Source organism: Euwallacea similis, unplaced genomic scaffold (genome assembly GCF_039881205.1).
Source record: "Euwallacea similis isolate ESF13 unplaced genomic scaffold, ESF131.1 scaffold_55, whole genome shotgun sequence".
In the NCBI taxonomy this organism is placed as follows: Eukaryota; Metazoa; Arthropoda; class Insecta; order Coleoptera; family Curculionidae; genus Euwallacea; species Euwallacea similis.
In genome coordinates, this window is record NW_027098680.1 from 173190 (window position 1) to 194261 (window position 21072).

General features: G+C 35.1%; 1 long non-coding RNA gene across 1 annotated transcript; it reads left to right on the forward strand.

Annotated features, from left to right (window-relative positions):
• Nucleotides 1–367: 367 nt before the first annotated feature.
• On the forward strand, nt 368–19626 carry LOC136418996 (uncharacterized). The gene is made up of 3 exons (XR_010753031.1): nt 368–733; nt 18433–18592; nt 18641–19626. It is a non-coding gene; the product is annotated as an uncharacterized lncRNA (long non-coding RNA).
• Nucleotides 19627–21072: the final 1446 nt, after the last annotated feature.

Genomic DNA, 21072 nt, shown 5'->3' on the forward strand with positions numbered 1-21072 from the left:
TTTAAATTTGTATTGATCTATCATTATTTAAAAATAAAATTCTGTTAAAATTGATCTATTATTATTTTAAAATAAAAATCTGTTAAAATTGATCTATTATTATTTTAAAATAAAAATCTGGTAAAATTGATCTATTATTATTTTAAAATAAAAATCTGTTAAAATTGATCTATTATTATTTTAAAATAAAAATCTGTTAAAATTGATCTATTATTATTTTAAAATAAAAATCTGAACAAATTTATCGAGCGATCGCCATCTATGAAAGAAGCTATCAAGCTATGTCTGGGAGATCTCGTGAACTGTTGTCTTTCTTCATTCCAATATTACCACGCGATTGATTGCGCGCACGCCTTAAACAGTGAATTGAAGGTTATGTTATCTTTGAACCCCAGAAATATCACACAGATCAAGATGGCCAGGCAAAACAGACAATATCGTGTATCAATTAATTGTTGTAACAATCACGCTTTGGAGGCAGATATTTCGATCCAAGAAATTGACGAACATAGTGTAATCCGAATTGTACCCTGGCCAGACCCTACACAAGAGTTCGTTCTTCGTACCGAAAATGTTGAGACTGTTTTGGATTTACCTGCCGCCGCAGCCACAAGAATGATTTTTATTCGACCATGTGTAGCGTGCGTTTCCGGAGCCCTGGTGTATATATGGACATCGTTTTTGGTTCACCACTTTCAAAAACCGCCTTTTGCCGGATGTTCAGAACAAACAGGTAAAATATGAACTGTAATTAGAATATAACAGTTGCTAACAAGATGTTAACTATATAATATAAGTTAATATTCTGTAAGTCCTCACAACTAACTTATTTTTGATAGAGTTGCAGAAAGTCATATCTGTAGCTTCACTTTTTTGTTCCAACCTTCTATACTTGAACCCTTATTGGTTCTTAGCCAAAATGTATATTACAACAAAAATTTCTTTTATATTCTTGCAGCAGTGGTGAGGATTCTGGCATGTCATCTGACATGTCGTCTAACTCACCAAGCCCACCACAAAATGAACAAAACCCACCGGCTAACTGAGAAAAATTGTACAAAGATAATTAAAAAAATTTATAAAGAAAATCAAATACTTTTTTATTTTTTAATAAAAGATGCACCTAAAAGTCTTCCTCCCACTCGTCGTATGTTGTGCAAAGAACTTTTTGAGAAAATTAAAAAAAAAAATTCGGAATAAATTTCTGTAATTTTCCACAGGTAGGTACCTGAGGATTTAGAAAATTTGAGTTGGTAAATGTGGTATTTTGGGGTGTGGGGTATAACAGCCCACCTACTACTGACGTTGACAGAATTGATCCAGCTGTCTTTAATTTTTGCACTACAGGGCATTTTTGAAAATGTTGTATTTTGGGCCTCCCCCTATAGTTTGAATGTGCGTCAAGCTATTGAAAATATAAAAACAGTGTCGGATAGAGATTTTTACATAAAATCCAGTGGCACATTCAGATTTTATTTGTAATTCATACTTTTCGAGATATGAACCGAACTTGTGTTTTTAATGAGATGCCCTGTATATGTATACCTATTCTGATTCCCCGAATTCTCCCCATTCCAAAAATACAAAACTCGGTATGGTTATTTCAAAGAATAATGTCACAAATTGACACTGCTAGAATAGTTACTAGAGGTAACCATATTTAAAGCAAAATAATTAGTGACAAGTATAATTGTCAATAATTATATTAACAGTCAAAGTCTAATTAACAGTGTACATTATAAAAGGACTCAACATATAATCTTATTTTTATAACATGAATTTATTACTAAAAACAAATGTGCCATTTTTTTAAACCCTTTCTAGGTATTGCAAAGCTTCCTCTGTAGCAATGCGTAAACCATCTGTATTTTCGTGTTGTCTTCGATAAATCCCGTTTTTTAAATACCCCCATAAAAAGAAACCTACGATAGATATATAAAATACAGATACAGGATGTTGTTTTAAAAAAAGTTTTTTATTTATCGCTTAGAAACGCATTTACCTATTTGAATCACATTTTTACGGTTTATTAAAACAATTGTTGTACACCTGCTGGACCAGTTAGATTTGATCCAGAATTTCCAGGAGCGTACCCAGCGAACAAGTCGGTTGTTTTTTTGCAGGAAAACCTAGCTGAACCCTGTGAAACCCTGTATTTTTTTAAAAGTTTTACATGATATTCAGATAACCCCACTATAACTTCATACGGGAAAACTATAATGCAATTTCAATTTGAGCATTTGTTGTAGTAATGTCATCACTTATTAATTTAAAAAAATTGTGTTTTTTTCAGTTCAGGAACATGGCGAGGTATGGCAATGTAATTTTTTCTCGAAAACGAAGCAAGACAACGAAAAAAGCCAAAAATGTACTATTTTTATTGGGGTCATCTGAATATCACATAAAAAAAGCAAAAAATACGGGATAATAGGTTTTCCTGCAAAAAAAACAATCGACTTGCTCGCCGGGTACGCTTCTAGAAATTCTGGATCAAACCTAACTGGTCCAGCAGGTGTACAATAGTTGTTTTAATAAACCGTAAAAATTTTATTCAAATAGGTAAATGCGTTTCTAAGCGATAAATGATAAACTTTTTCTTGTTTTGGTCAGAGGAATCTCCCCTAGGCTTTTGTCACCGCAACTCTGAAACACCCTGTATATATTTTATATATCTATCGTAGGTTTCTTTTTATGGGGGTATTTAAAAAACGGGATTTATCGAAGACAGCACGAAAATATGGATGGTTTAAGCATTGCTGTGGAGGAAGCTTTGCAATACCTACATAGAAAGACACCCGGTAGTGGCTTTAAACGCCTTAAACAGAATATCCAAATTATATGAAAAATGTTTGGATATGACGAAGACGTGAACGGAATTCAGTTTGAACATTTGCTTAAATTTACATCATTATGCAGTTAAAAAAAGTGGCAAATTTGTTTTTGTTAGTAATATATTTATGTTGTAAAAACGAGATTATATGTTGAGTCCTTTCATAATGTATACTGTTAGTTAGATTTTGACTGTTAATATAATTATTGACAATTATAATTGTCAATAATTATTTTGCTTTAAATATGGTTGCCTCTAGTCACTATTCTAGCAGACAGCGTGAATTTGTGACATTATTCTTTGAAATAACCATATCGATTTTTGTATTTTTGAAATGGGGAGAATTAGGGGAATCAGAAGAGGTATATATACAGGGTGTCCCACTAAAATGTTCGCGGAGGATAACTCAATAACTATTAAGCTTAAAGAAAAAGTGTAAAGACAAAACAGACTTAATTTTTTCAACACTACAAACTAAAAATATTTTCGTTTATACAGGGTTCAGCATAAAGCTTGTGCAAAATGAAACTTCTTTATTTCAAATGAAACACTGTATATATTTTTGCACTTTTGGATTCCAGGCATTAAACTGATCAAATAACCATTAGATTTTCCTACACCTAAACCTAACCGTTGTTGAGATTGCTGAAAAGTCGATTATTTTAAATGAGACACCCTGTATATTTTTACATGTCTGGATCCTAAATTTAATTCTGAATCGATTTCTATTAGGGATCCCTGTGCCTAAAATTAACAGTTTTGCCATAATTTGCGATTTTTTGATTATTGGCTAGTAATACTCCGAAATATCTTAGTTGCCTTGGAAAAATATAGCTGCTTCTATAAATGACATTTTATATTATTTAACAAACGATTATTTTATTATTAACAAATTAGTTATTATTATTAACAAGCAAATATTGACTTGTCATTTCTTTAACTTTTGATTAATTCGTTGATTTTTTTAGCTTAATTAGTTGATTAGTAATTATTTATTGATTTAAAAAAATGAATTTTTCTAAAAATTAATTAATACAAATGGTCTATGCGCTTGGAGCTAGTGATGGAAATTGCTTATTAGCAAGTAAGATATATCGGCAAAAATTTCCAAACATCGAACGATCACTACCGTTATGAAAAATAGAATTAGAACTATAATCCAGACGATTGATGTGCAAACTTTAAGAAAGGTATATGATTCATTTTAAAAAAGAATTCGTATTTGTTCACAACAAAATGGTGGACATATAGAACATTTGTTAAAATATACTTAATATATTAATTGTGTTGTTTTTTTTACTTCAATTTTTCCAAAGCAACTAAGGTATTTCGGAATATTATTAGCCAATAATAAAAAAATCGCAAATTATGGCAAAACCGTTAGTTTTAGGCATAGGGATCCCTAATAGAAATCGATTCATAATTAAATTTAGGATCCAGACATGTAAAAATATACAGGGTATCTCATTTAAAATAATCGATTTTTCTGCTTTCAAAGTTCTTCAAATGCGACATTTTTTTTTGGGCACCTTGTATAATATTTATAAAAACTTTTCCTGCCAACCTAATCTATTATATCTGGTTAACATGTCGACAAAGTTTCATAAAGCCAACTTTGATAACAGCTAAAAATTTTACATTTTAATGGAATGGTGTTTTGCCAATTTTTTTCTTTTAAATCAAAATATCTCAATAACGGTTAGGTTTAGGTGTAGGAAAATCTAATGGTTATTTGATCAGTTTAATGCCTGGAATCCAAAAGTGCAAAAATATATACAGTGTTTCATTTGAAATAAAGAAGTTTCATTTTGCACAAGCTTTATGCTGAACCCTGTATAAACGTAAATATTTTTAGTTTGTAGTGTTGAAAAAATTAAGTCTGTTTTGTCTTTACACTTTTTCTTTAAGCTTAATAGTTATTGAGTTATCCTCCGCGAACATCTTAGTGGGACACCCTGCACATATATACAAGGTGTCCCATTAAAAACACAAGTTCGGTTCATATCTCGAAAAGTATGAATTACAAATAAAATCTGAATGTGCCACTGGATTTTATGTAAAAATCTCTATCCGACACTGGTTTTATATTTTCAATAGCTTGACGCACATTCAAATTATAGGGGGAGGCCCAAAATACAACATTTTTAAAAATGCTCTGTAGTGCAAAAATTAAGACAGCTGGATCAATTCTGTCAACGTCAGTAGTAGGTGGGCTGTTATACCCCACACCCCAAAATACCACATTTACCAACTCAAATTTTCTAAATCCCCAGGTACCCACCTGTGGAAAATTACAGAAATTTATTCCGAAATTTTTTTTTTATTTTCCCAAAAAGTTCTTTGCACAACATAATGGGAGGAAGACGTTTAGGGGCATCTTTTGTTAAAAAATAAAAAGATATTTGATTTTCTTTATAAATTTTTTTTTTACCTTTGTACAATTTTTCTCTGGTCAGTTAGCTGGTGGGTTTTGTTCGTTTTGTCGTGGGCCTGGTGAGTCCGATGACATGTCAGATGACATGCCAGAATCTTCACCACTGCTGCAAGAATATAAAAGAAATTTTTGTTGTAATATACAATTTGGCTAAGAACCAATAAGGGTTCAAGTATAGAAGGTTGGAACAAAAAAGTGAAGCTACAGATATGACTTTCTGCATCTTTATCAAAAATAAGTTAGATGTGAGGACTTACAGAATATTAACTTATATTATATTATATATGTATATTTCTTGCACTCTTGTAAAATTGGTCTCGAACTTGTATTTGGTACCATTTAGCTCCAAACGGGATAGTCTAATTACATTTCGTGAACCTTAAGACTTAAGCAGTAAATGAATGAATGCGGTTGAAAACGTGGTTAACCTTTAAGCCAATAACCATTAATCATTAACTATACAGGGTGGCCCATTGAAAACGAAACAGAGGCATTTGCGGGTACTTAGAAATGTATATTTGAAAAATTCTCGGACACGTAAACTTTATATTCGAGGGGGACACATTATAAACGTATACTCGCTCCTTTCACTTCAACACCCTAGCCGGGGTGAGTTAAACCCTTAAAATCTTAAATGGAAAGTATGGTCGAGTAGCACCTTGTTTGAAAGGTCTTTCGATTCTCGTTATAATGATACCCAAATTAACTAACTTTTATTCAGTAGTTTTCGAGAAATTTGGAAAAATGTGATTAAATTGCCAACAAGTGGAATGCTCTGTTAGAATCGTAAATTAGGAAAATTAATAGTAATACATTAACAAAAGTTCTTTTAATTGATAAGATACTCAAACTGTTCACCATTAGCTTCCATACAATAATACAAGTTCTGTTCAAAACGAGTCCTAACATTTTGAAGCATCTGTGGAGTTATCAGACGGCATTCATTAACAATTCGTCGTCGCAATTCTTCCAGAGACTCCGGTTCTGTTGCGTAGATCTTGCTTTTCAAATGGCCCCATAAGAAGAAGTCTAACGGAGTCAAGTCTGGAGACCTAGCCGGCCACTCTATAGGACCTCTTCGCCCAATCCATTGTTCTGGAAACTCTCTGTTCGAAAACTCCCTAACACGTCGTGCATAATGTGGAGGAGCTCCGTCTTGTTGGAACACTAATTGGTTGTCTTGATAGCGGTCATCATGTTCAACAATGTCAATGAGTAAGGGATAAACAGTATTCCCCAGTAATTCCACATACGTCTCCTCTGTCAGATTGCCATCAAGAAAGATTGGTCCAACCAAACGGTCCCCAAAAATACCTACCCAAACATTTAATTTTTGGGGAGTTTGAGTGTGGACAGCGTGAAAAATTCTGGAATTATTATCTGCCTAATAGCGACAATTATGACGATTGACAGTAGAGTTTAGAAAAAAAGTACATTCATCCGAAAAGCAGATATTGAATAAAAAATTTCCGTTAGCAGCTATCCTTGCAGTCATACGTTCGCAAAACTCCATCCGCCGATCAAAATCATCTTCATTCAATTGATGCACTAGATGAATCTTGTATGGATGATATTTATGATGTTTCAAAATTCGTTGAATAGTTGTTCTAGCGATGTTACTAACTGTAGCTAATTTCCTCGTGCTCAAAGTTGGGTCTGCAGCTATTTGTCCTAAGATTTCAATTTCGACAGCTTCATTTCTAATTGTAAATTCACGTTCAGGATCCCGTTTTTTGTTGAGTACTGATCCGGTTAGTCGAAATTTTGCAACTAGCTCTAAAATGTACTTTCTACCAACATGTCTGTTTGGATATTGTTCATTGAACAAACCCGCAGTGCGATTAGCACTCTCGTCGTTTTTGAAATAAAGAGAAATTATTAGGTGTACAATTTTGCTTCCGCCGTTTTTTTCCGAATTTCGCGATTTTATTGTAAAAAACTAATTATACCTTTAGGATCCAAAGTATTGTCCATCGCTGGCCACTACTTTCTCCCATCTTTCGGGCAGCATACGAATCCCGTGTTGAAAAAATTGGACATCTTTTGAAGCGATCCACGATTCTATCCAATTTCTTACTTCTTCATAAGACCGGAAGTGTTGGTCAGCTAGCCCATGTGCCATGGATCGAAACAAGTGATAATCAGAAGGAGCTAGGTCAGGAGAATATGGCGGGTGGGGTAGGACTTCCCATTTCAATGTTTCCAAGTATTTCTTGACCACTTGCGCAACATGGGGTCGAGCATTATCGTGCTGCAAAATCACTTTATCATGTCTCTCGTTGTATTGCAGCCGTTTCTTTTTCAATGCTCGGCTCAAACGCATTAATTGGGTTCGATAAAGAGCACCTGTGATTGTTTCAGTTAGTTGTAACAGCTCATAATATATTACGCCGAGTTGATCCACCAAATACAGAGCATGACTTTGGAACCATGAATAGACGGTTTGGCCGTCGACGTGGAAGCATGGCCGGGATATCCCCAAGTCTTTTTGCGTTTGGGATTATCGTAATGAACCCATTTCTCGTCCCCAGTCACAATACGATGCAGAAATCCCTTCCGTCTTTGCCTTGCAAGCAACTGTTCACAAGCGAACAGACGCCTGTCAATATCTCTTGATTTCAACTCGTACGGCACCCAATATCCTTGCTTCTGAATCATTCCCATGTCTTTGAGGCGTTTTGAGATTGTTTGTTGAGTCACTCCCAATGATTGTGCCAATTCTTGTTGACTTTGACACGAGTCTTCGTCAAGTAATGCTTCCAAGTTCGCATCTTGGAAAACCTTCTTTCTTCCACCGCTATGTTGGTCTTCGACGTGAAAATCACCGTTCTTGAAGCGCTGAAACCACTCACGACATGTCCTGATGCATTCGATGAGCCTCAGCAGCAGATTTCTTCATATTGAAGCAGAAAAGTAAAACCTCCCGCAAATGACGAGAATTTGGCTCGTACACTGACATTTTCAATCGCGAATAACTTTATGATGAAGACACAAATAGACTAATATTTTTATGAGTTTATGTTAACAGGTGCCCAAGGCTCCTGCATGCCCACATGGGGTTATTTATTTCGATCATTACTTACCGCTACATACATCTATTCAAAAACGGCGGAAGCAAAGTTGTACACCTAATATTTCCACTCTTTCCTCTACAGAATACACCATTGTAAAATTTTTCCTATTTTCAAATTTAATTCACTTAAACTCGATGCTGAAGTTTATTCGGTATCTAACATTTGAATACTTCACTGTAATAGCTGCGGTGATATTTTATCTCTCTTTTTTTTAAATGTATTCAAAGTTTAAATTCCATTCGCCTTTTTCTACTTCCTCTGCCTCCTCTACCTACCTGATAAGATGTAGTAGATTTTTTTTTATTATTCGAAAGCAATAACAATTGGTGAAATAGTACAACTAAACTTAATCTGGTCAGTTTACAATTAATAGTCACTACTGATTATTTTCCTAATTTACGATTTTAACAGAGCATTCCACCTGTTGGCAATTTAATCACATTTTTCCAAATTTCTCGAAAACTACTGAATAAAAGTTAGTTAATTTGGGTATCATTATAACGAGAATCGAAAGACCTTTCAAACAAGGTGCTACTCGACCATACTTTCCATTTAAGATTTTAAGGGTTTAACTCACCCCGGCTAGGGTGTTGAAGTGAAAGGAGCGAGTATACGTTTATAATGTGTCCCCCTCGAATATAAAGTTTACTTGTCCGAGCATTTTTCAAATATACATTTCTAAGTACCCGCAAATGCCTCTGTTTCATTTTCAATGGGCCACCCTGTATATAAGTTGCCAGGGGTATAGGTTCTTCGTCCAATTTCCAAAGATTCTTCTAATCTTGTCCAAATAAACGAATAATTTCCTTTATAAATTAACATCTAAAGTATAGTACCTCGTATACAGGTATCACCAGTTCATGTGGACACAAAGAGATTGTGAAAAGATCGCATAAGGCTTAATATACCTCCAACAAAGACTAACGAAGTGAGACGAGACACTAGCGGCTGAAGTAGATGGAGTTGGTCCTGAATATTCCTACACGTCTTACCGTTTCAGAATTTTTATTGATATAAGTGATGAGTGAATCGTTTTTTTTTTTCATTTATTTACAGTGCTGCTTTTTGTTCCGATATTTAAAAAAAATTTCATGGCCCTGGAGGCAGCAAAACCCATACTAATTTAAGTATCGAAATAGTTACGTTGGCGGGACTGACATCCCCCCACGTCAGCTACTAGTTTCGCAACCCACTTCCTTGATTTTTGTCAGAGGCACATAAAACCTTATGCGGCCCTTCTCCTACTTGCATAATTTCTATATTTCTACTTGAACTGATGATACCTGTATGTCGCAAAAGATAAATTTAAAAGGAAAGGGAATAAAATAATTTAAGTAAAATAGGAAAATATTTTGAAAATTTAATTATCGATTGCAAAAACCCAAATTAGATAATGGTAGGTACTTATAAATGTTACATTATTCTGAGAATGAGTGAAGCTTATGCAACCTCAGCAGGCTGATCTAATTGGCCAAAATATTGTTTAGGCAAAAAACTAATAGCGGCATCTGTGAAGATCTTATTTCCCTTGGCCACAAAATTACACAAATTATCCTGCTTAATGCATATTAAGGTAGAACCACTTGTATCTTTGACTAAGAATAAACTCCTATTTTGTTCAAAATTCAAAATTACTAATTTTCCCAAAGAACGTTCAAGTTATAAAACCTTGACTGGCGCAGTCGGAAGGAATCCCCTCGAAAAAATCTTTTCTCGATCTTATCGTTAAGGGAGAAAATCCGGAAAATTAGTAAACAACAATCCACGTCGAAAATGTAGAGCCACGAAGACATTGACGAAGTATTATTGACACACAAGCAGAGTTCCTAAAGGTTCCAAGTGGCAAGTCAATGGGATCTATTTTACTTGGCTCAAGCAGATCCTTCAAGACTAATCCGCTTCAGTGTAAGGCCATTGAATTTTGGATAGGTGAAGCATTTCCAAAAAGGGAAAGTGACTGGGTACCCGTTTGCCGTCCGACCGATCATCAATCAGAACAAGCTATCATCTTGGTCAAACCATCTTCGGTGAAAATCAACTCAAGTTTGGTAAAGTGCATTGTTCTCACGAAAGAAGTACACCTTAAGGTAAGTCGAATTATATACGTTTTTCTGTTTCTTTCTTCAAGTAATTGATTTGATTTCGTTTATGCATTTTCATCCTGTCTTTATTAATCTACATCGACTTACTCAACCTCCCTTTGGACTATTCTAAATTTGTATACAGGGTGATTCATAGGGAATGGGACATGGCGAAACCCGAGATAGGGGACATCAAAATATGACGATTGGACGCAACATGCCTTATATCAATGTTGCGCGTTTCAGAGTTACAGGGTGTTAAAAGTTAAAATTTTATTTTAAAATTCCTTAATAACTTTTTGTGTTTTCATAGCATCAACACCAAAATCGGTGTACTTAGGTTTTGTAAGATGCCAAATAAGGATTTTGATCTAATTTTTACGAAATATCTAGAGGGCGCTAGTTACAACCCACCGCTTCGATATATTTGGTCATATTTTTTTTATGAGTGCAACTAAGGTCAAATTTTATTCAATGTATTGAAAGAGCGTTTATTTTTACGCAAAAAAGGTATTCTTATTCAATCCCGATATCTCTCTTCGTTTACGAGATTTTTACCTATAAGCTAATTCGTGTCCTTCCATTTCAACTCGGTTTTATTAATTTTCAAATAAATATTTTGCCGCATTAAACAAATGAAAAGCCATTAACAAATTAAAAATAAGTTTTATTTAAGCAAATGTTCAAAATGACCACCTTCCACCTCAATGCACTTTACTAACCTTTTTCTCAAAGATCTTTTTATTCTAAATTGCATATCGACGTTCTTGATTTCATCAGCTGCTTGTTGAATTTTTTGGCATAATTCTTCGCGAGTATTAATTGTCCCTTTGTATACAATTGCTTTCATACTTGACCATATTAAGAAGTCCAATGGGTTGAGGTCTGGACTTCTCGCAGGCTACGGAAATTCACTTCCACGACCGATCCATCGACGTGGAAAAACATTGTTTAAATGTTGGCGTACTTGGAGAGAAAAATGTGGAGCCGCTCCGTCTTGTATGAACCACATATTTTGACGTAAATATAATGGAACATCTTCGAGAAGTTCGTTAAGTTGTCCTTGCAAAAAATTTAAATACCGAAGGCCATTTAAATTGGCTGGAAGTTCGAAAGGACCAATAAAAAAGTCACCTATTACACCACACCAAATGTTTATCTTAAATTCCTGTTGGAAATGTGTTTCTCGTACAGCATTTGGATTCTCAGAATCCCATAAATGGTTATTTTTCCAGTTGAAAATTCCACGGCGTGTGAAAGTTGCCTCGTCAGTAAATAAAATTTTGTTCAAAAAATTTGGATCTTCGTTTTGTTTCTCTTGCAAAAATCGAGCAAATCTTAAGCGAGCAGAACGGTTTTCAGCGAGCAAATTTTGAACAGGTGTTAAATGACATGGATGGAATTTTTCTTTATGTAAAATTCTCCAGGCAGACGATTGACTCATTCCCATCGTTGCACTTAACCGTCGTGTGCTTAATGTTTTATTTTCAGCAATTCGTACTAAAACTTCCTCTTCCTGTTCAACCGGGATAGTTCTTCGAGCATCATTGTTTTGGCTTTGAAGGCGAAAAGAGCCTGTTTCTCCCAAACGATTGTACAGGTTTCTGAATAATTTGTGATTGGGTTGTTGTCGGTTGGGATATAATTCAAAATAACTACGTGCTGCAGCACGACCGTTAAAATGCATTTGAGCAAAAACACAAATCATATAGCGCATCTCACTAAAGGAAAAGTCATTATGCCTTGGCATTTTTACTTTTAAATTACTATTTTTTACTTAAAAAGAGCAAATGACAAGAAAAGAGTCTAATTACTTTGACAAGCTAAAGTAACAATGGCTAAGTAATGCGTTGCTATGCAAATGAATCACAGCCACCTCCCTTTTTGAGGATTTGAAATGGCACGACACGAATTAGCTTATAGGTAAAAATCTCGTAAACGAAGAGAGATATCGGGATTGAATAAGAATACCTTTTTTGCGTAAAAATAAACGCTCTTTCAATACATTGAATAAAATTTGACCTTAGTTGCACTCATAAAAAAAAATATGACCAAATATATCGAAGCGGTGGGTTGTAACTAGCGCCCTCTAAACATTTCGTAAAAATTAGATCAAAATCCTTATTTGGCATCTTACAAAACCTAAGTACACCGATTTTGGTGTTGATGCTATGAAAACACAAAAAGTTATTAAAGAATTTTAAAATAAAATTTTAACTTTTAACACCCTGTAACTCTGAAACGCGCAACATTGATATAAGGCATGTTGCGTCCAATCGTCATATTTTGATGTCCTCTATCTCGGGTTTCGCTATGTCCCATTCCCAATGAATCACCCTGTATACGAATTTAGAATAGTCCAAAGGGAGGTTGAGTAAGTCGATGTAGATTAATAAAGACTGGATGAAAATGCATAAACGAAATCAAATCAATTACTTGAAGAAAGAAACAAAAAAACGTATACAGGGTTATTCACGCTATACGGCGCGGAATATTATGGCTAAAATACGAGGCTTTAAAAAAGTTTCACTTTTGGGTTATATGGGGATCTATTATAGCTACTTTTTTATAATTATTTTCATATTATACAGGGTGTCCCAAAAGCCCTAAAAGTATCAAAGTTGTGTTTTTTTAAATAGAACCCTCTGTATATTATTGCATTTTTGAATTCTCTGATCAAAATAAGTGTCTGTTTTAATAAGGTTTACTATACCTAAAACTTAAGGTTTCTTAAATAATTTGAATTTTAACAAAATTTGACCTAATTTTTATGTTTTAAACATTTAAGAAGTATTTATGTTATGCAAGTGTAATTTACAGTGTAGTGTAACAATAGATCATATTTTATATCCCAATCCAATCATGATAAACTTGCCATTTTATACAGGATGTGCAAAAATTAAAACTAACCAAATAAGAACTTTAAGTGGCTATAACTTTATTAATTTAAATACAACGCTATATTTTTTAACTTAGCAGGATATGTAATTTTGAATTACCTATCGAATGGTATTAGGGTGTTCGTAGCTAAGTCTTCGCATTTTTACAGAATACGCTAAATAATTGTTCTTTGCGCCATTTGATGTTATTTAGTTCAAAATTCCAATGTATGCTAATTCTAGTATCTAGTTGCCTAAATTTCCTAAATGTCAGATAATTTATTTAATCTGTCAGTTTAGTCTGCGTACTTTGTTTTTTGTAATTTTGGACGCTTAGATCGTTTGTTATTTCAAATATTGTTGTGATGTTACATAGTTAAAATGAAGATTTACCCAAAAGAAGAGCGTATTGACATGATTTTTATATTTGGAGAATGTAAACTTAAAAAAAGGTGGATTGGAAGAAATGTATATCAAAATTGGCCCCCTAGATCACCGAACTTAACTCCACTAGATTTCTTTTTGTGGGGATACATAAAAGGAATTGTCTACAATACGCCTCCGACAACTTCACAAGATATGAAAACACGTATAAGGGACGCGTTTGAAACTGTTACTCCGCAAATGCTTTTCAGAATTAGTAGTGGTTTTAAAAAAAGAATTTGTAAGTGCCTAGAAATAGACGGTAGACATTTCGAACATCTATTATAAATATTTTTTTTCTGTTTTATGTTATAGTTGATATGTGATTTAGAACTTTGAACTAAATAACACCAAATCGCGCAAAGAACAATTATTTAGCGTATTCTGTAAAAACGCAAATACTTAGTTATGAACACCCTAATACCATTCAATAGGTAATTAAAAATTACATATCCTGGTAAGTTAAAAAATATAGCATTGTATTTAAATTAATAAAGTTATAGTCACTTAAAGTTCTTATTTGATTAGTTTTAATTTTTGCACATCCTGTATAAAATGGCAAGTTTATCATGATTGGATTGGGATATAAAACATGATCTATTGTTACACTACACTGTAAATTACACTTGCATAACTTAAATACTTCTTAAATGTTTAAAACATAAAAATTAGGTCAAATTTTGATAAAATTCAAATTATTTAAAAAACCTTAAGTTTTAGGTATAGTACACCTTATTAAAACAGACACTTATTTTGATCGAAGGATCCAAAAATGTAATAATATACAGAGGGTTCCATTAAAAAAAAACACAACTTTGATACTTTTAGGGTTTTTGGGGACTCTGTATAATATGAAAATAATTATAAAAAAGTAGCCATAATAGATCCCCATATAACCCAAAAGTGAAACCTTTTGAAAGCCTCGTATTTTAGCCATAATATTCCGCGCTGTATAACGTGAATAACCCTGTATAATTCGACTTACCTTAACACTTAACTACTGTGGTGCACCCTTTGGGACGCTTCGTATGTGGTGCGGTCATGGTGACCGCGTTAAATAAAGTAAAGTAAAACAATATATGTTTTTGTTTTTAATGATTTATTTCTTCTAACAAATTGAAGAAGGTTTGGTAACAAAAACAAAACACTCTATTAAAGAAAAAATAACAAATAAAGCATAATAATTTTGAGTTCTTTGACACAAAGCGTTTTTAAGCAAAAATTGTAATCATATTTTTAAGTGAATCATAATTAAAAACAAAATTTATTTTTAAAAAATTAAGAACTTGTTCCTTTAGATTAAAGTCCAAGTTAACATTTAAAACATTAACATTTATAACATTAAAAAGTTTAAATCAGGCCAAAAACTTATCTTTGTAAAAAATCACAGCATCCAAAATCATTACAAATTCCACTTAAAGTTTATACACAACTTCGTAGAACATTCTAGATAAATCGGCATCTTACATAGGTGACACAAATGAAATGTTTTTCTTTGTTTTTTTGAAGGACATGTATAACATGTTTTTCTTTTTTCAAGTTTATCCGTATCACTTGGTTCCAACTGTTTTTCATCCGAGTTCGCGAGAGATTCTTGGATTACTTTGTCTTCGTTCTAGGTGTAGTCTAACCAGTTCGTCAGCCAAAATCTTTATAAAATCTGTTTTTTCCATCGCAGTATTATTTTCATAACTCTAGTGGAGAATATGAACGTTGATTCCACTTATACCTAAGATGCGGAAAAAAGTACCATGGGCCATCTCCTGGTGCGATGACTTGTTGGGTGCTTAGCATATTTTTCATCAAGAGCATTTACTCCGCCTTTAGTAGAATTGTAATAAGTAATTATTTCGGGCTTCCCCATATCATCGTAAAATGTTTTGGAATGGTGCATAGACGATATAAGAAAACTATCCATGTCACTGATATCGTCAATTTCGTCTAAGCATTCTTGCGCAATTGTCTCAAACTCTGGAACGCCATAGCGAATTCTTTTGGATGGTCCTTCATCGTATTAGCCATCAAAAAAGAAAATATCTGTGAAATCTCAAATTCTAAAATATTGCACAGTTACCGCGGTGAGGTCACTGTGACCGCAAACAAATTTCAACTAAACGTAAACATGGGAAAAAGCGCTGTACGGACACAGCACTCCTACCAGCTCTTTAAAATGCACTAAATTGAAGGTACATTGGCGCTAGAAATAATTTTAATTAAGAGGGGGGTGACTTCTATAGGTTGAGAGATATGCAGCGGTCATCATGATCGCACCACAGTAGTTAAGGGTTAATGAGTTGAAACATACACTTGAGGACTTACTAGGGCAAATGTACAACTTCAGCGTCTGCTAGATGTTTCCAGTGTTTAAAGCAACCCTCTGACCATTCTCCGGAAGGTTCTTGCACTGGGAAATTCCAATGGGCTGGATGGTGCCCAGAAACTGGTTTATCGCACAGGCGTTCTTAGCATAATGCATGATAGAGTCATAATCACACTTCTGCCCCAGCGGAGTCGCCTGGTCCAAGCCCATTTTGTGAAAGTTGTTCTTCTGATCTACGAGGATTTTATGATCATTCCCCCTTAAGGGAAGAAGCAGACCACTAAACTAATCTTCTATTATATTGTGCTCAAACACATGGATATAGTTATTTCGGTCCGGCCGGGTGTGTTGGTGGTAGTATCTGATCGCGTGGCCTATTTCGTGTACGATCACACCGAATTTTGCGCACTTGTCCCCGATATTCAAAATCTGAGCCCCATTTCCCCGTTTTCTGTCGAAAGAATAGCAGCTAAAGACGTGGCATGATTAAGTCTTTATTCTAAAAGCGATTTTCATCACGTTTGGGGTGGTGAAACTACAATTTCGAACACCCTGTACATTATGAGGTTTGGAGCCTCAAATTTGGGGTTTCTCGTTCATATTAAAAGTGAAATCAAATTGAGCTCACCCGCAGTCTCTTTTGGTGAAAAACATGTAATCATCGTCCTCGCTCTTGTTCCTCTCGATGAATTTCAGTGTGGTTCTCCCAGTGCCTCATGGCCTGCCTGGCCAAGATTTTCCTGGAAGAACTCTAGGTCTCATCAATTTTGTAAGGAACAATCCTGAAGTCCCACAACCGTTTTTTTATAGTGGTAATTGATGCTCTTTTCTGGATTCTGTGCTCGTCCCTCGTGCGCACATTCCTCTTAAGGAAGACCATCAAAGGATTTTCCCAAACAAAATTTCCGTTTTAATTTTCTATTACCAAATCTTCTTTTTCCCCAGAATATTCTTCGCACTAACCGATATAGCGGTGTTCTTCTCCCGGTAATCTTTCATATTCTTAGGAACCCAGTGCTTTCTGAAGTCTTCCAAGTTGATGACAATATTATTTAGGAACAGATATGGATATTTACACCATGCAGTGACTATTGAAATACGCACTTGGAAAGGAGCGAAATTTTCATAAAATATTTATAGAAGTTTTTTGCATTAACTAACCTTTTTTTTATAGGGGGTTGAGAGGAATCTGCTGACAGACTTCGGGGACTTGGCTAAGAAGCGATCTAGGGTGCCCCCTTCGTGTCGGGTTGGGGGAATGATTGCCTCCGACCGACTAAATCCCCTTTCCCCCCTGACATCCTTCTACTCGGGACCGCCATTCTGACATTACTTCGAATGGACGGAGCCCATAATATCCTATTTATCTTCCATAAGATTCCTCCTCTCTGAGTTTTTCATGTTCGTATTTAATCCTCATTATTGTTTCTATCATTTCCATCACTATCTCACAGCTTTTTTCATTTTCTATCAGGACACAAGCCATATTCCTGTCATTTATCCTGCGACCATATTTAATGTGAGCTCTTCTTCTTATTTCTGTGAATCTTTCGCAGATAAATATCGTATGTTCTGGAGTATCAACACAGTTGCAATACCAGCACTAATCAGTGGTTGCTTTACCAAACTTCTCTAAATACGTTCCAAATATTCCATGTCCAGATATAGCTTGTGTCCTGAAATGATTCAGATTGCCAAATCTCCTTTCTGACCACTTACGTACATCCTTTATAAAAAATTTTGCAAACTCCTTGCAATCATTCCACCTGCTTTGCCACTTTTCGAACAATCGTGTTTTGGCCTCTTTTCTGTATTCTGATCCATATTTTTATATTGCCAATCTTTCTTCGATTAGTAGATCGATAGGTGGCATTCCAGCTAACACTTGAACTGGCGATTGAGAGATCGTCCTGTAAGATTGGACGATCCCCATCGACAGTCTTCTGTTTACTCGATCTAGCTTATTTAGATGTACTTTTTTGTTGCAAATCGCACCCCAAATTGGTGCAGCATATAATATTGTCGATATAACTACCGACGCAAGGGTCCTTCTTTTACCAACTGAACATCCTCCTGTTTTAGGCATTAGTCTAGTGAGTGCATTAATTATTTGATGCGCCCTTTCTGACATTTTCTGTACATGTGTTCCATGATTGCCATTACGGCCAAAGTACACCCCTAACATCTTAATTGATTCACTACTTACGACTAAACTGTTATCCAATTTAAAGCTCATCGACCTAATTTTCCTCCTACCCTCCAGCGGGACCATTTCCGTTTTTTGCTTGGCTACTCTTAAACCCATTTCCTCTAGTTTATTCACTAATTTTTTAATTATGATAGCTGTTTTATTTACTAATTTATCGCGATTTTTAGCTCTTATAATTACAGATAAGTCCGCTACCAAGTCAACACCCAGCGGGATCTCCCTTCTCAGGATGTCGTCATAAAACAAGTTCCACAGGGTCGGACCGAGGACCGAACCCTAGGGAACACCGCAGCTCATTTCAAACGGAGGACATCCCTCCGCGATAATAATCCTGCTGTCCAGGTAAGACTTAATCAGATCGACAAGGTACCTACTAACTCCCTTTCTCAGGAAGACATTCACGATGCCATCCCAAGGGGCGCTATTGAACGCATTTTCTACATCTAAACAAACCATAACACAAAAGTCCTGACTCTTAACCGCCTTCAACTTAATTGTATGTACAGTATCCATAACTTGTGTCATAGCGTCAATTGTAGATTTACCTTTTCTAAAACCATATTGTCTATTTGATAATAAATTTTTGTCTTCTATCTCGGTTTTCAGTCTATTATCGATGATCTTCTCATATACTTTGGCAGCCGTATCTATGAGACAGATAGGTCTGTATCTTACAAGGTCAGATTCCTTTTTTTTAGGTTTCTCAATTAATACTAGTTTCGCTGTTTTCCAAATGACTGGGAACGTTCTTTGCTGTAAATTATTGTTGTATAACCCGACGAAAAAGTCTCGATGGGTCTTAGCTATTTTGCCCAAGACATCCAGCCCGATGCCGTCCGGCCCTGGCGCTTTTTTAATACTCATATCATCAAGTGCAGCGATGAGCTCTGTTTCGTTGATCAACAGCACTGTTTCGTCTCCATCTTGCGATATTTCCCACGTTATTTTCGGTTTGGTGAGGAATAATAGTACTATTTGTTCCTTTATTACATCTATAAGAATCACATTATATTTATTCATTTTAAGTTTTTTCATCACAATTTGGTATGCCTTGCCCCATATGTTTTCCTCCAGTTCATCGCATAATTCCTTCCATTTATTCTTTTTGCTCTTATTTATTTCATATTTGAGTTGTGTTTTGCAGTCTTTATAATTATCCCATAAAATTTCCCACCTCGCTCTATTCGTGTCTTTTGTTTTCCTAGCCCTTTTAAGTTGTCTCCTTGCTTTAATGCCACTCTCTCTACATTTTTTAATGTCCTCGTTCCACCAGTATACTGGTGTTTTGTTAGTTTTGCCGTGTCTTAAGAGTTTCTCGCATAAACCCGTTATGCGTTTGATGGTTGCTTCTGCCGTTTCACCGCCGTTCATCACGTTGTATTTGTCAAATAATTCTTTGATGTGTTCGTCTAATTTGGCCTCCTTTCCGGGTGTTAATTTCCATTTGGCATTGGCTTTTTTGTCGTGCATTACATTTCCTATATAATCCTGTTGCGAAATCTGAAAACTGATGGTTCTGTGGTCACTCATGTTCACGTCGTCCTCCACGGCTTTCCATTCTTGTATTTCATTACTTATCTTTAAATTTCCAAAGGTGACGTCTATAACTGACGTCCCCGTTTTGCCAGCGAACGTGGGCACATCGCCCCGATTGAAGACGACGAGGCCATGAGCCACCACCCAGTTCTCAAGTACCATGCCTCGTTCCTTTGTAACGGGCGATCCAAACATCTGTGATTTCGCGTTCAGATCACCTCCGATAATAATCTTTTTATGTCTATACATGCGGATGTGAGTCGACATATCATCCAGCATGGTTATAAATTTATTAATTTCCTCATTTGGTGAGAAATAACATGAAATAATCATATAATTCTTTGAAACAAATAGGCAAACCCTGAGCCGGAAAACTTAGTTATAACATATTTACAATTAATTAATCTAATAAAACAATTCGTTCTTATGTCAACGACATCGCAATTCAATAAATTAACATTAGGTTCGCAACCGATAACAACATTTACATTATTCTCATCTATTTGTATTTCTAACATTTCATGTGCCGCTCTTGATCTATTTAAATTAAGTTGAATTACATTTAAATAGCTCCTATTCTTGTTTTTGTGTCCCTTAGTTCTTACTAACATTTTGTTTATTTATTTACAACTCCCTTTCTTAGTGTCCTCCTCCTTTCTTGTACAATCTTGCTGTACGAGGGATAGTTCATACTTTGTGCTTTATGGTCTTTATTACTATCGCAAACGTAGCAAACGGGAGCGTTCTTACATTCTCTTGCTACGTGCCCGGTCTCACAGCAATTTAAACATTTGCCTTCCATTGTGGTTTTGCTATCACATTTGCCTGCTGTGTGGCCGTATTTGGAGAATTTATAACACCTGAGTGGGGCATCGGCTTCCTCAATCCTGCATTTAGTCCAGCCAATCCTGAGATATCCAGCTTTTTAAATTTTATTTGCAACTTCTAACCCGGTAGTGACAAACGCATGTTTTTTGTTTGCCCTGTTAGCCTTTAATGCCATTCCAATTTTAATTTCCTCCAATGGTTCACTTACTTCGGTAACCGCCTCCTTGATATCCAATTCATCCGTGCATTCATCCACATCTCTGATAAACAGCGTTTTTAGCTGTTTAATAATTTCGCTTTTGCCTTTATCTCCCAATTTAGCTTTGACTTCTTCCATGAATTTATTTCTGTTATCTTTTTGTCCCGTAAAATCAATCTGGATACTACCTTCTTTTGTTTTTCTAATATTTTTAACCCTTATTTCAAGTTTTTCCGTATCTATTTCTTTTTTAAGAGCC